This window comes from Syzygium oleosum, unplaced genomic scaffold (assembly GCF_021117445.2).
Source record: "Syzygium oleosum isolate NSW1041296 unplaced genomic scaffold, Sole_v2.1 Sole_v2.03, whole genome shotgun sequence".
Lineage (NCBI taxonomy): Eukaryota > Viridiplantae > Streptophyta > Magnoliopsida > Myrtales > Myrtaceae > Syzygium > Syzygium oleosum.
In genome coordinates this window covers 87,732-100,689 of record NW_026607487.1, presented here as the reverse complement: position 1 = coordinate 100,689, position 12,958 = coordinate 87,732, and the positions used below count along the sequence as shown (strand labels likewise).

General features: G+C 39.7%; 1 pseudogene; it reads left to right on the top strand.

Annotated features, from left to right (window-relative positions):
• The first annotated feature begins 771 nt into the window (after positions 1-771).
• On the top strand, positions 772-3,999 carry LOC115661343 (flap endonuclease 1-like; annotated as a pseudogene).
• The last annotated feature ends 8,959 nt before the right edge of the window (positions 4,000-12,958 follow it).

Sequence of the window (12,958 nt, the reverse complement as noted above, 5' to 3'; positions counted from 1 at the left end):
CATTTGTATCACGGAAAATCAACAATTTGAAATTTTTTTTAAAGAAATTGATTTCATGTATTGCTTACAAAAATAAATAAATAAAATATATCTTCATTGTCAACCAAAATATTTAGACATAGAATGTTCTGGATAATGAATTTATCTTCTATTGACTAATTTTTCATGGCCATAAAAATAATCATTTTTAGGAAAACCTTGAGAGGGATTTCAAGCTCAAACTTAAGATACTTCGTCGCATGAATCGTAGCACGATAAAGCACAAAAGGTGGAGCATAAAAAAAAATTCAAAAGAAAAAATTTAGCTTCGCTAACAGCCCGCCCGCTTCCATAGAACAATATCGTGGCAACGTAGTCGAAACTTTCTGCGGTTGGCATGTCTAACCCTATTTCCATATACATAAGGAAATTGGAAACGTCGAAGTGAAAAGAAGGTTGAAGTACAGATCCCGCGCATCAAATGATTACTGACTTGAACTAGCACTTGCTGCTAAAAGAGCAGCGAAGAAACTCCTCCAAGGAGGCAGCTTTCAGTCCTGGGAAAGGAAAAGCAAGGGGCGAGTAAGCACTAAACTTTTACATTAAAGTCGACGGACTTACACCATTGGGATACTTCGAATAAATAAACACTCGCGACACCTGGCATGTGACTCCCACGCTCTCTACCCCACACGCGCTGGTCTCCAAATTAGGTGGGAAGGCGGGAGAGATCGAATCCTAAAATTCAATTTCATCCTCAATTTCCACTGCAATCCTCTTCTCTCTCCGGAAATGGGTATCAAGGTGGTTTCGACCTCCTCCTTCTTCAATCCGATCATTTCCATATGATTGTTAATTGAATCGTCCGTTGATTTCGGTAGGGGCTGACAAAGCTACTGGCGGACAATGCCCTGAAGGCGATAAAGGAGCAAAAGCTGGAGAGCTACTTTGGCCGGAGGATCGCAGTCGATGCCAGCATGAGCATCTATCAGTTCCTCGTTAAGTGCTTTGCTTTTATGGATCGATGCTTGTGATTGATTGCACGTTTCGGTGTCGGTTGGGATTTGGATTTTGAGTGTTGGTGGCTTTTTTTTGGTCTTTGATTGGTGGATCAGGTTGTGGTTGGGAGGAAGGGGACTCAGATGCTCACCAATGAGGCTGGTCAAGTCACCAGGTACTACTACTGGCATGGCAATACTCCATGGAAATGATAATCCACTTTGCTCAAGCTTCGTATAGTTTATGACTGAATCATGGACTATCCTTCTGTTTTATGCTTACGATGATATTTCTTGGACTCGGGTTTATGTATATGACTTTGAGCTGCTTTGTGATTTGTTTTCCCATGTAGTCATCTACAAGGCATGCTTTACCGAACGATTAAGCTGTTGGAAGCGGGGATACAGCCAGTGTAAGTCTGTTTCTTTACCTCCTTTGTTTTCATTGGGATAGAATGCTGAGAAGAATGAAGCTCGTGCTTCTTTGAATTATGCTTTACTGTTGTTATGATTGCTACGTATTTGATGGTCAACCTCCTGATTTGAAGAAGCAAGAGCTTGCAAAACGGTACTTTATTATTATTATGTAGCCTTCTATTTTCTCGTTGTTTTTGAATTATCTATGGATACGTTTAGTTACCTTAAATTAGTCTCTGAGCAGTTTTTTGAAGAGGGCAGATGCCTCTGAGGACTTGGCAGTAGCCACTGCGGTATAAACGCTCTCTCTCTCTCTCTCTCTCTCTCACACACACACATAAGCATGCAGAAACACAGAGTACAAGAAGGCTTAGTGAGCTTTGTATTTATTGCCTGCCGTCTCAGAATAAGGTAGACATAGAGAAATTCAGCAAGAGAACTGTGAAGGTTTGTCTTTGTTTCGATCACTTCCTTACAATGCGATATTTTCGTTCTATCCAATGAGAAGTTTGATGTTGTCTCTGTTTTACAGAAAAACCTATCTATGTAGTTAACTGGATGTGTGTGTGTTTTTGGTACATGGCTTTGATACCATTGTAGGTGACACAACAGCACAATGAAGATTGCAAAAAACTACAAAGACTTATGGGTGTCCCAGTAGTTGAGGTTACTATTCTGTCTGAGAAGTTCGTTCTTCTTTATTCCTAACAAAATGTTAGATACCAGATTCAGTTTATGTATGTTAGGCCCCTTCAGAAGCAGAGGCACAATGTGCTGCACTTTGCAAAGCTGGTAAAGCACGTATCTTCCTATTTATAGTCTTCTGATTTGGAATGTTTATTGTTTCCCCATGATAACCAGTCTTTTAACTTTATGTAAATGACCATTTTATTTCCATGATTTGATTTCCTTATTCACTCACACATAATCATGCTCACTTGTCTACTGTCTTCTTCTAAGTACTTATTTACATTTGGTACGTTCTTCACTAAGTTATCTTTGTCCAATTTTCTCTGATTGCAATCGTGAATGATTCTTTAGCTGTAATTCTATTTTTCAGGTTTTTGCAGTTGCTTCTGAGGATATGGATTCCCTTACTTTTGGAGCTCCTATATTTCTTCGCCATTTGATGGATCCCAGCTCAAGAAAAGTTCCAGTCATGGAATTTGAAATTTCAAAGGTACTTAGAAAAGTTTATTTATTCGAAATGCTCAAACTTTTTTCTCACTTTCATGACTTTTAGATCTTGGAGGAGATGGATTTGGATATGAATCAATTCATTGACCTGTGCATTCTCTCTGGATGTGATTATTGTGAAAGCATTTGAGGTAGACGTGATATTATTGCAGTGTTTTCTTCATCTGTTTTATGCTGTCGTCCATCATTCTGCCCTCTTATATGTTTTGGCTTGATAATTTATATGGCTTGTCTCTGTGGCTTGTCTCTGGAATGAATTTATCAGGTATTGGAGGGCTGACCACTCTTAAGCTCATCTGTCAACATGGTTCCATAGAAAATATACTAGGAAACATAAACAAGCAAAGGTGCTTCTTATTCTCTTATCTTGTCCCCTGGCTTGTAAGCAAAATAAGGCAGCAAAGTTTCTCACTGCAATAGTCTTGGCTACTGGATTTCTTGACTTAAATTATGTCTCGAACTCAACTGGCGTGAAATATTTGATCGACAAATTGAAACTGAAAGATCATGTCCCACCAGTAGATTTGGGCTGCCAATCAGTGTATCAACCATGCTACTTCGTATGTTGATTTACTATGTAATTTTTATCTATTCTGTTGTCTGCTTTGTTTGTTCCTTTACTCTTACTTGAACAAAATCGTATTGTATCTCTATCCTTAACACACACAGGTTCATTGCATTACTTGAAAAACTTTATTCATTTTTGCTTTACTGAACGAAATTTTTGCTTGTTTATTGAATAGGTATCAGATATCAGATAATTGGCCCTATAGAGAGGTTCGACTGCTTTTCAAGGAACCAATAGTTTCTACTGAAGAATTACCTGAGATAAAATGGACTGCTCCAAGCGAGGAGGTGGGCCATCTCCATGTTGGGATTTACTTGCAACATTTCAGTTTTTGAATTATTGAATTGTTTTCCAACTGATTGTGTCTTCCCCTTGCAAGGGCTTAATTTCCTTTCTTGTGAATGAGAATGGGTTCAACATTGACAGAGTGATGAAGGTATGGCTTCTATGTTCTGTAATGTGTTGGTCAGTTGCCTACTCGCGCAAGTCTGCTTCTTTTCCTCTGAAGGAGACAGCATACATGTTTTCATTGTTGTTTTACTATGTGTACCAGGCAATAGAAAATATTAAAGCAGCTAAGGATAAGTCATCACAAGGCCGGTAACTAAAGCTTGAATAATTAAAAGTGACTTCAAAAATGCAATTTTTTACATCCTATGATTCCGTTAATTTATTTTCTACAGATTAGATTCCTTCCCTAAGCCAACTAAGTACCTATCTGTACCTGCTAAGAGGAAGGTATGTCACCTTGATATCTTTGAGAACTGAGCATCTGGAATATTTTCTTTTTTAAATGTGTGCAAAGGAGTAACATCACACATTGCTCTAGCGTAGAGATACCTTCAAATGCTACTTTTTATGGATGAATAGTACTCCCTTTTACTCACTTCGTAAGCCATTGATCGCCCTAGCGATGGACAATTTTTAGATCTTTGTGATCATTTTAAACTTTTGGTAATAGTTTTGTGAGTCTATGGTAGTATGTTGCCATGCCCCACCTGCTTATGCCCAATTATTCGCATATTACTTTACTGATGCGCTAATGGTGTTGCATCACCCAATTCATGAACTCAATTAGACAAAAAAAGTACCTGTGTGCTTGTACGATCTGTTAAGAGTTTCAGCCTGATTGGCTACCATAATTGCACTGGATGACAGGGAAGCAAGTGCAGACTTCAATCCCCAAATCTGGTGTTCAAGCCTGTGGCAGTCTCTCTACAAGTCTGTAAATTTCCAGCCCCGTTTTCTTAGCAGCATTAAAGTGCCAACCATGGTCCTGGGTTTGAAGAATCTCAAACAACCGTCGAGAGTTGTCTGCCTTCCCACATGGAGCTAAAAGATGGTGAGTCTAACAACCCTATAAACTGATGTCTGAAAAATTTACGGAACAATGGCCAACCTCTCTTTTGCATTTATATAATGCAACATCAAATTGTAAAATGTCCTCTTTTTAACTAAGTGCAATTCTTTACTCATCTAACTGTGTTATGTCATTCCTACTACAAACTCAATAGTACCCACTTCAATCGATTCTAAAATATTTGTTTTTTTTGTCAAGAACGCTATTACAAACAAGTATGAAGTAAGTATATGGATCACTTGAATCATTCACAGTGCATAGCCTAACAAAAGGATGGCTTAGTTCCCAAACGCAATGTGGAGTTCCGTAGTATCGAAAAAAACGAGAAGAGGACGTCAACAAAATCTGTAAGACGTCCAATGTTCCTCTAGTCCACAAGCCCATGTCAGCATCTACGCTACCTGAAAATCAGTATTCGATGCCTAGTAATCTGGTGCTTGAGATCAAGTGACGAAATCTTCACCCTAGCCTTTGAAATGGTGCAATCTTCTCATGCCGGTTCGAATTGAGGATTTCTACTGATCACGAGTCTATGCATGGGGTATTCAATGATGATTCTGAATGGAGACGATGAAGATCGGGTATCAATCTTCTGTTCTTGTTTGGGTTGGAGCAAATATTTGATTTTTATTCAATTCTAAATCCTTCCCTATGCACATAGGTTCATACTCCTAAGTTCAGAATTACATCGTCTCGGCTAGAAGCCTTGGGTAAAGAAGATTAACACGCTTATCAATCGAAGAAATTCTTGAGGTTGTAATTCTAAATAATATGTTGAAATAGGGGAAATTGTCAAATCAGTTTTAGACCTATTGTATGGATGTCAAAACAGTTTTAAACTTTTCAATTTTAGCAATTTAATCTTAAACCTTTTTGCGAAATATTATTGTAATCCTTTTGGTCAATTTTCATCGAAAATCGTTGATATGACTGATAATGTTTGAACTGTCACGTCAGTGATTTCCCATGAATTTGATTGGAACGACTACATTAGATTTTTGTGCAATGGTTTAGGATTAAATTGGCAAAATTGAAAAGGTTAAGATTGAATTGGCATACGTACATTAGATTTAGGATTGATTAGGTAATTTTCCTAGTGAAACATATGGATAGAAAATGAAAATTTGAGGCTAGAAAGTGCAAGCAATCACAAAATCAATTTGCATGGAGAGGTAGAGAAGTTACCAAGAAACCGGAATTCGCTAATGCATGGGAATTATAAATGGACATATGTTATGCCAGAGCTTATAATGTATAAAAGTAAAGTGCAATCCAAACATTAATTAGAACATTGGCTTTATTTTTTCATGTCACGTATATAAGTAATCTCAAATCCTATCATTAATCACTTGTATTATTTCATTTGATCGTATGGTACGTATATAAGTTAGCCGAAATCTTGTATTGTTGGGTGATTTGTATTAATTATGTGTATAGTACATTAAAGGTAAATAAAAATTCAATTATCAATTTGGTACGTTTATTTTTTGTTTATAAGGTACATGTGTACACATAACGGAATGCTTTCATCAATTAATTAGGAAAAATTACCCAATTAGTCCTAAATCAATTGTACAAATGCAAATCAGCCCTAAATTTTTTAGTTTTGCCAATTTATTCTTAAAACAAATGACCCTTAATGATATGATTCCAATTTACTTATCTGCATATAATTTATAAATACGGATAAAATAAATTACCTAACTAATGATAGGATTTTAGTTTACTTACATATACTATACATACAAATAATAATACAGAACTAATTAATGATAAAGTTTGAGTTTTCTTTTATACAATGCATGTACTAATAAAATAATTGACCTAATTAATGATAGGATTACACTTTACTTAGATACATTACAAGTTATAGTAAATATGAACCTATACAAAAGAGTTGGTATGTAAGTTCACATATCATTCTTTCATTGCCCAGCATTAGCTAAATCCCCTTTCTCCTTAGCTCCTAAACTTGTGTATGCATATCCATGTCACACTTGTTTCATCTTTCCATCCTTTGATTGTCACATCCTAATGGTGGTTCCATGTATTATTATGGGATGACTTTGGCTTTGGGTGCTCTTCCCATCACTTTCCTCTTGAGATAGAAGTCGATGAGCTCTGCATCGGTTGGGTCGAAGAGAAAGCTGCGGCGAAGAGCTTCTAAGGTCATCATGAAATCCAAATGTTGTCTTGTGTTGTAATCCCGTGGAAAGTTTCTTCACAGACCACAATCAAACAATATGCACATCATCATGCAAACAACTCGGCCGCGCCAAAACCACCTCAGCATCATTCAAACAATTCAACCCCTCAAACTCCAACTCAGCAACATCAAAGTAAACCGCAACAAAGGTAGCAATACAATTCAACTCCTCAAACACTAACCCCCATTCGACGCTGGTTACTTTGATGTTGTTGACTTGGTGTCTGAGGGTTGAATCGTTGGAACGTCGCTGAGGTGGTTTTGACGCGACTGAGTTGTTTGGATGATGTTGTGCAGTTTTTTGATTGTTGTCTCTGAAGAAATCCTTCGCGGGATTTCAACACAAGACAATGATCAGATTTCGCGACGACATTAGTTGGGCTGATTGTCTAGTTGCCCTTTCTATTCTATTTTTTGTTTTTTGAATTGTATCAGCGAGTGGGTCCCATTGAGACAGATCTGCAAATTCTCTCTAATATTTCAAAATGTTGGGTCTCCCTCTTGTCAAGAACGAGGAAGACGCTCTCTCTCTTCTTCTTTTCAAAATTCTCTCCCTCGCCTTTGCTCCCGATCCGCTGCATTCTGCTGCGCGTCGACGCTGCCTCTGCCTCCGCCGTCGCCTCTATAGCCCCATTGGCGGCTGGAAAATGGCAGCACCAAGTTTTGCACCAGAACTTGCACTGGTAATTCTAAATTGCACGCCAAATGTTTGCGCAATTACCTCTTTCCCTGTTCAGATCTGGATATGGAGTTTTGTTACAAGGGTTTGATGGGTGAAGTTTCTGGTGTTGAGCTAATTGGGCAAACTGTGTGGATGGGCATCTTAGTTTTTATTTGATTTGATTTGGTGTGCGGTAAAAACCCCACATTTCAAGAGAAGTTTGTGTTCACATTGTCGAAGGGCTTAGGGAGTTGAATCTTGTGGTGTCGAACAGCCAAATCCTCACTTTCGACGAATTCATCGGCAGCGGAAAGTAATTACTTCCTACCTTGAATCCATTTTGCTAACAAAATTGAAGTTGTTTTGGATTTTGGTCCTTGAGTGGCTAGTGTTCTTATCTTAGTTGTGTTTTCATGGCCTCAAGGGTTCGGCTCCATAAGGTTCTTTCTCAAAGCTTCAATAATACGCCCTGGCCTCTTCAGACTAAAAACCGAGCAGGTACAATCCATTGAATCCATTCCTCTTTTCTTATGCATGTAGAATTATGTATCAGGTTCAAAAGAAAAATATAAAAAAAATGTCAAAAGATGGAGTAGATAAGATGAGCTTTGTGTAAGAATAGTGGCGTGATTTCTCTAATTCACTCAGGTTCTTGCAATACAATGTGAGTTATTGGTAGTATTGTTCACACGTTTTGTTTCATAGAACGATATAGGCAACCGATCACTTAGCGTCCCACTTAGGCAGAGGGCGTGTGGTATGGTATGACTCGGTACATAAATAAAAAATGTTGATCTGAGTAACTTCCTCTCCTAGATAAACATAAAGGGGGGGAGGGGGGTTTCTTCTATCTCATTCTTTCTTCCTTACGAGTTGTGATGCGGATGATGGATTTTCTAGCATATTCTCCTCTCCTCCGCTATTCCTTTATATGTGTACAATAGAGGTGAGCTTGGTCCGGGCAGGCGGTTCCCAACATAAAATCGAGAACCACCCACTAAGGACCGGTTTCGAGAAATTAGAACCGGGAATTGCCAGTCGGTTCCATGGATCCACCCGGGAACCGAACTGGACTGCCGGTCTGGTCTGGTTCCCAGGTGGGTCCATGGAACTGGTCCTATCAAGTTTTACGCAAATGGAGGTGACCGAGAGTGAAAGAGGAAGGCGATGTACGGCTATAGGCGCGGTCGTGTGTGACATCCTCAAATTTCGACCCTATTCATGATGTAATGAATGATTATTTTATCAATGCGCAATGAGTAGAATTAGGCTCTGAATTGATTCTTGAATCATTCAAGGGTATTCCAAGCTTTGGGAAAAGCAAATTAAGACTTTATTGCGCGCGACCAAAGCACTCAATCATGGATTGACAATTCGACCATAAGGATCGTTGAAGGACAACCATAAGTCATTTCAAGTCAATTCAGGAATGGTTATAGATCGATTCGACAATAGTATAGAATCGGATTGCAGGTGATTCTGCACTATTACTATATTAATTTCGAACGACACTAAACCAATCCTTAATGATCGTATGCTTCGAAACGGGCTATTGACCCCTCACGATTACATGACAACCGAGGGTCATTTATGGATTGAGAATGCTTAAACGTGGATTGATTTGGAAGGTTAAATGCATGAAACCCCTAAAAGCCGCCCATTGTTCTAATTATGCGAAAGACACATTTGAGTGATTTTAATCATAAATTCTAATCCAGTTGAGGATATTGGACTCTAGAGGATCAAGAGACAATTATTAGAAAAATTCCGGAAATCGCTTATTTATCAGTAAATCGAGAAACCTTGGAAAAGTGAAATTCGGGCTGGAAATTGGAGCCCGCAAGGGGGCTTACGAATTTCTAAGAGCCCAATGGGCCTCATAGACTATATAGTCGGCCACGAGGGTCCAATGGAAGGGAAATTACGGTTTTGCCCTTTTGGGCCCAACTTAAGAAGTTTTGAGAATTTGTGCAAGAAAAGCTCGAGACGAGAAGCCCACAAGGAACTAAGCCCAATGATAGGGCCCAAGGAGGATTTCGGCCCAAGAAGAATGAGCTTAGCCCAAGTTTAAGCCCACTAAACCTGTCAAGCCCATTTCAAGCCCGTTAACCATTTCAAGCCCATTTCTCTTCAAATTGGACCCGTTCAAGCCCAAGCCCAAGTTTGTTGACTTGAGCCCAAGCCCATGTGAATAGTGCACGTGAATAGTGTCAAGGCTGAAATTACCAAAATACCCCTCTCATCTTCTCTTTATTACCAAATTGCCCTTCTAGAAGTTTTTGCAAGATTGATTCCTAGCCATTGGATCTTTACTTGTTGCGCAAGGATGGATCTTGGCCATCCATTTTGGGGTGTCTTGAAGACACTTTCTCTCTCCTCCTCATTTCTCTCATTTTCTCTCTTTCTCTTCTCTCTCTCTCTCTCTCTCTCTCTCTCTCTCTCACGTTTTTCTCTCTCTGTCTCGGCCTCACCATTTTCCGCCACCATCACCGCCCCTTTTGGCTGCTGTTTTGGCCGCCGTTCACCCCCATCTCCACCCCCAAGCCACGCCGTGAGCCGCCCTTGCCGAGCCACCACCGTGTGCTGTCCGTTCGAGCCGTTTCCTCGCCGATTCGCCCTCACCGCGAGCCAAAACAGCCCACAGAAGCTGTGGTGCTGCTGTCCATGCCGTCGTTGTCACCTCGTGTTATTTTCGGACCGAGCCACGTGTAGCCCTTGTCGCTGCCGTCGCGCCTGTGTCGTCGGAATCGTTTCCGGGTGAGTTAACGCTCTAATCCCTTGATTAGTATGTTAAACTTGCTTAGGGTTTGATTAGACTAAGTTAATTATGTTTAGTACTAATTAATTAAGGATTAGTCGATAAGTTATCGCGATAAGTAATAAGTGGACTCGATAAGTTATCGAGAAAATTCGATAAGCTATCGAATTTTTAGTGATAAGCTATTGCCAATATTGCGATAAGCTATCGAGGATTTGACGATAAGCTATCGGATTATTTTATTATTAAATAAATTAATTTTCGGAATTTAAATATTAATATTTTATTAATATTTTTGTGTAGAGTTTAATAATAAATTGTGATTGTTTTAGGCTTGAATTGTGATGCCTATGTTGAAAAATTGCCGTATAAATTAGCTTGTATAACTAAATGAATTGTATTGCCATTTTTAAGGATGGAATTGCAGGCATATGAACAGTAAATCTCGAGGTGTTGGGTTTGTATGTCAATTTTTATGAGCTAAATAGGGCATGGATGTTTGAATTGGGAAGTATGCAAAATTTGATGGTTTAATTATATGTATGTGATCACGTGTGAATTTATTACCGCATTTTTATGTGTGGAAGTTGTTGTAATTTGTTGTGTGAGCACAAATCACGTTTGCATTTGGCTAAATGCTGAGATTTAAATGAGTTGTGTGTTTGTTGTGCTCGTGTGATCACATAAAGGAACCTGTCACCCAGCGAGGGTCTGGGGATACAATATGTGACATTGTACATAAGAGAATAGCGCATCATATACCCTGTTGCATTGGCTAAATTCAAAGATAAAGAATTGGCTTGAGTGGTTGGTGTGTCTGCATGGTCACATGAAAGTCTGTCTAGGCGGGGGTTCTAGACGATGCCCGGCGAGGGTTCGGATGCTGTCTAGGCGGGAGTTCTAGACGATGCTGTGTTGCGGTTGAGGCCGGACCGATGCTCCTTATGGAATGCCATCTGGGTGGGGGTTTCAGATGTTGCCGTGCCCGACGGAGCGAGACGATGCCCGGTTATGCCTAAAGACACCGACGGGGCTTCGGTTGTGGCCCTAAGTGGTCGTTTAATAATCTGGACTATTATGAGTGCAACGTGCATGGAGGAATGCATTGTGCCTGAAAGTGATAATTATATGTGTCTTGATTATTAAATTGATGTTGTGCCTGCTTATGCACTATGATATGCCTATGGTTTATGCAATCATGTGATCTTGTTATATGCTCATTGGAGCGATTGCGGAGTTATGATGGCTAGTAGAGGGCCAACCTGATGCGAGTAACGCGGGTTGTGCCGTGGCTCTGTGAGGTCGTAGTAATTGGAACTCGCGTGAAAGAGTATGTTGCATTGCGCCTAATTATGGGATGAAATTGTGAGGCATGGTGTGGGGCGGGCCAAAATCGTTTTACTTCATAATCAGGACTCGTGTGGATACCTTTTACATGATAATTACTGAGCGTGTTCTGATTGTATTATGTGCTTGTTGCATTATGATTGCATATGTTGGTTTATTATATGCAGGGCGCGTGTGTGTGCTAAGGCAATGTAAGAATGCCTGCGATTGTTTAATGGCACGTTTGTTTATGCTGGCCTAGGTAACCTGCTTGGGTTTATAGTTAAGGCAAAGCAGGGGTTGCTTTGCTATTGATCTGCCATCGATAGATTACTGCATGTTTAAGAACGCCCAAGGCGAGTTGACTTCCTAACCGAGGCTTAGGTCATTAACTTACTGAGATTTATCTCATTCGTTGTTATTAACCATTTTTCAAGTGCTCAGGTATGAGTACGCGTTGCGTTCCATAGGAACCGGCTGTTTTGAGGGGGAACACCTTTTGAGGTTGCCATTGTAGATAGAGGAGCTAGGTTAACCGCTTACCTTTTGTGGTTGTAATTGGGAAGGTCCGCATAGCGGACTTGTAATATGTTAACCCGATGTATTGCTGATGATGTTGTATATATTGAGGTGTGTTTCCCTGACTATCCCTGTTGTTGTGATTGGGTGGATTATGATTGCTTCCGCTTGTGTTTAATTGAAAGTTAAAATAAATGGGTCGGCGACGCGTTCTGGGACGTCGCAATTGCACGACCAAGGAAGGATGTCCATGCGCTCGAGAGTCCGGGGCGTGACATCGTGAGTTGATGGGAGTTGAGGGTCGAGCTTCAAATTAGAGATTTTATGATTTTCAATTTTCTAAAAATGTTTTCTTTTTTTCTTTGGTTGAAATTTTTCTTAAAAATTATATATATACATATATATATATATATATATATATATATATATATATTACCGGTCCGGTCTGGATGGGCGGGTGGGCGGTTTCACGTCTATTACTAGGAACCAGAGTATAAATTAGAATTGGGAACCGGACCGGTCCTCACGGGAACCGCCGATTCCGGGCCAGTCTGGTCTGGTTCCGAGTGGTCTAGGTAGTTTCCGGTTCTTTTGCACACCCCTAGTGTACAACATATCTACCCAACAGATACCCCCAATCTGTCTCATCAAATTGTAAAGTAGGACAACTGTCACTTAGCATTTGCATTACTACCCTCTAGAAGGAAAGGTTTTGATTGTCTAAATCAAAGTGACAATTTTTTTTCTCTGATTCCAGATATGCCGGAGAAGCACACTTCATATTACATTATGCAAATGCAATGGTATGTTCGGTATAGAATATCATCATGATCATTTACCATGATTATTCTGTCATAGATTTTGAACAATATTGTGATTGTACTGTTGTAGAAACTGGGAGCAAGCTGTGCACCATTTGCACCGCCATATGTAGCTTCTTCAGCTTCTTAGGTGCCTTTGTAATCTACA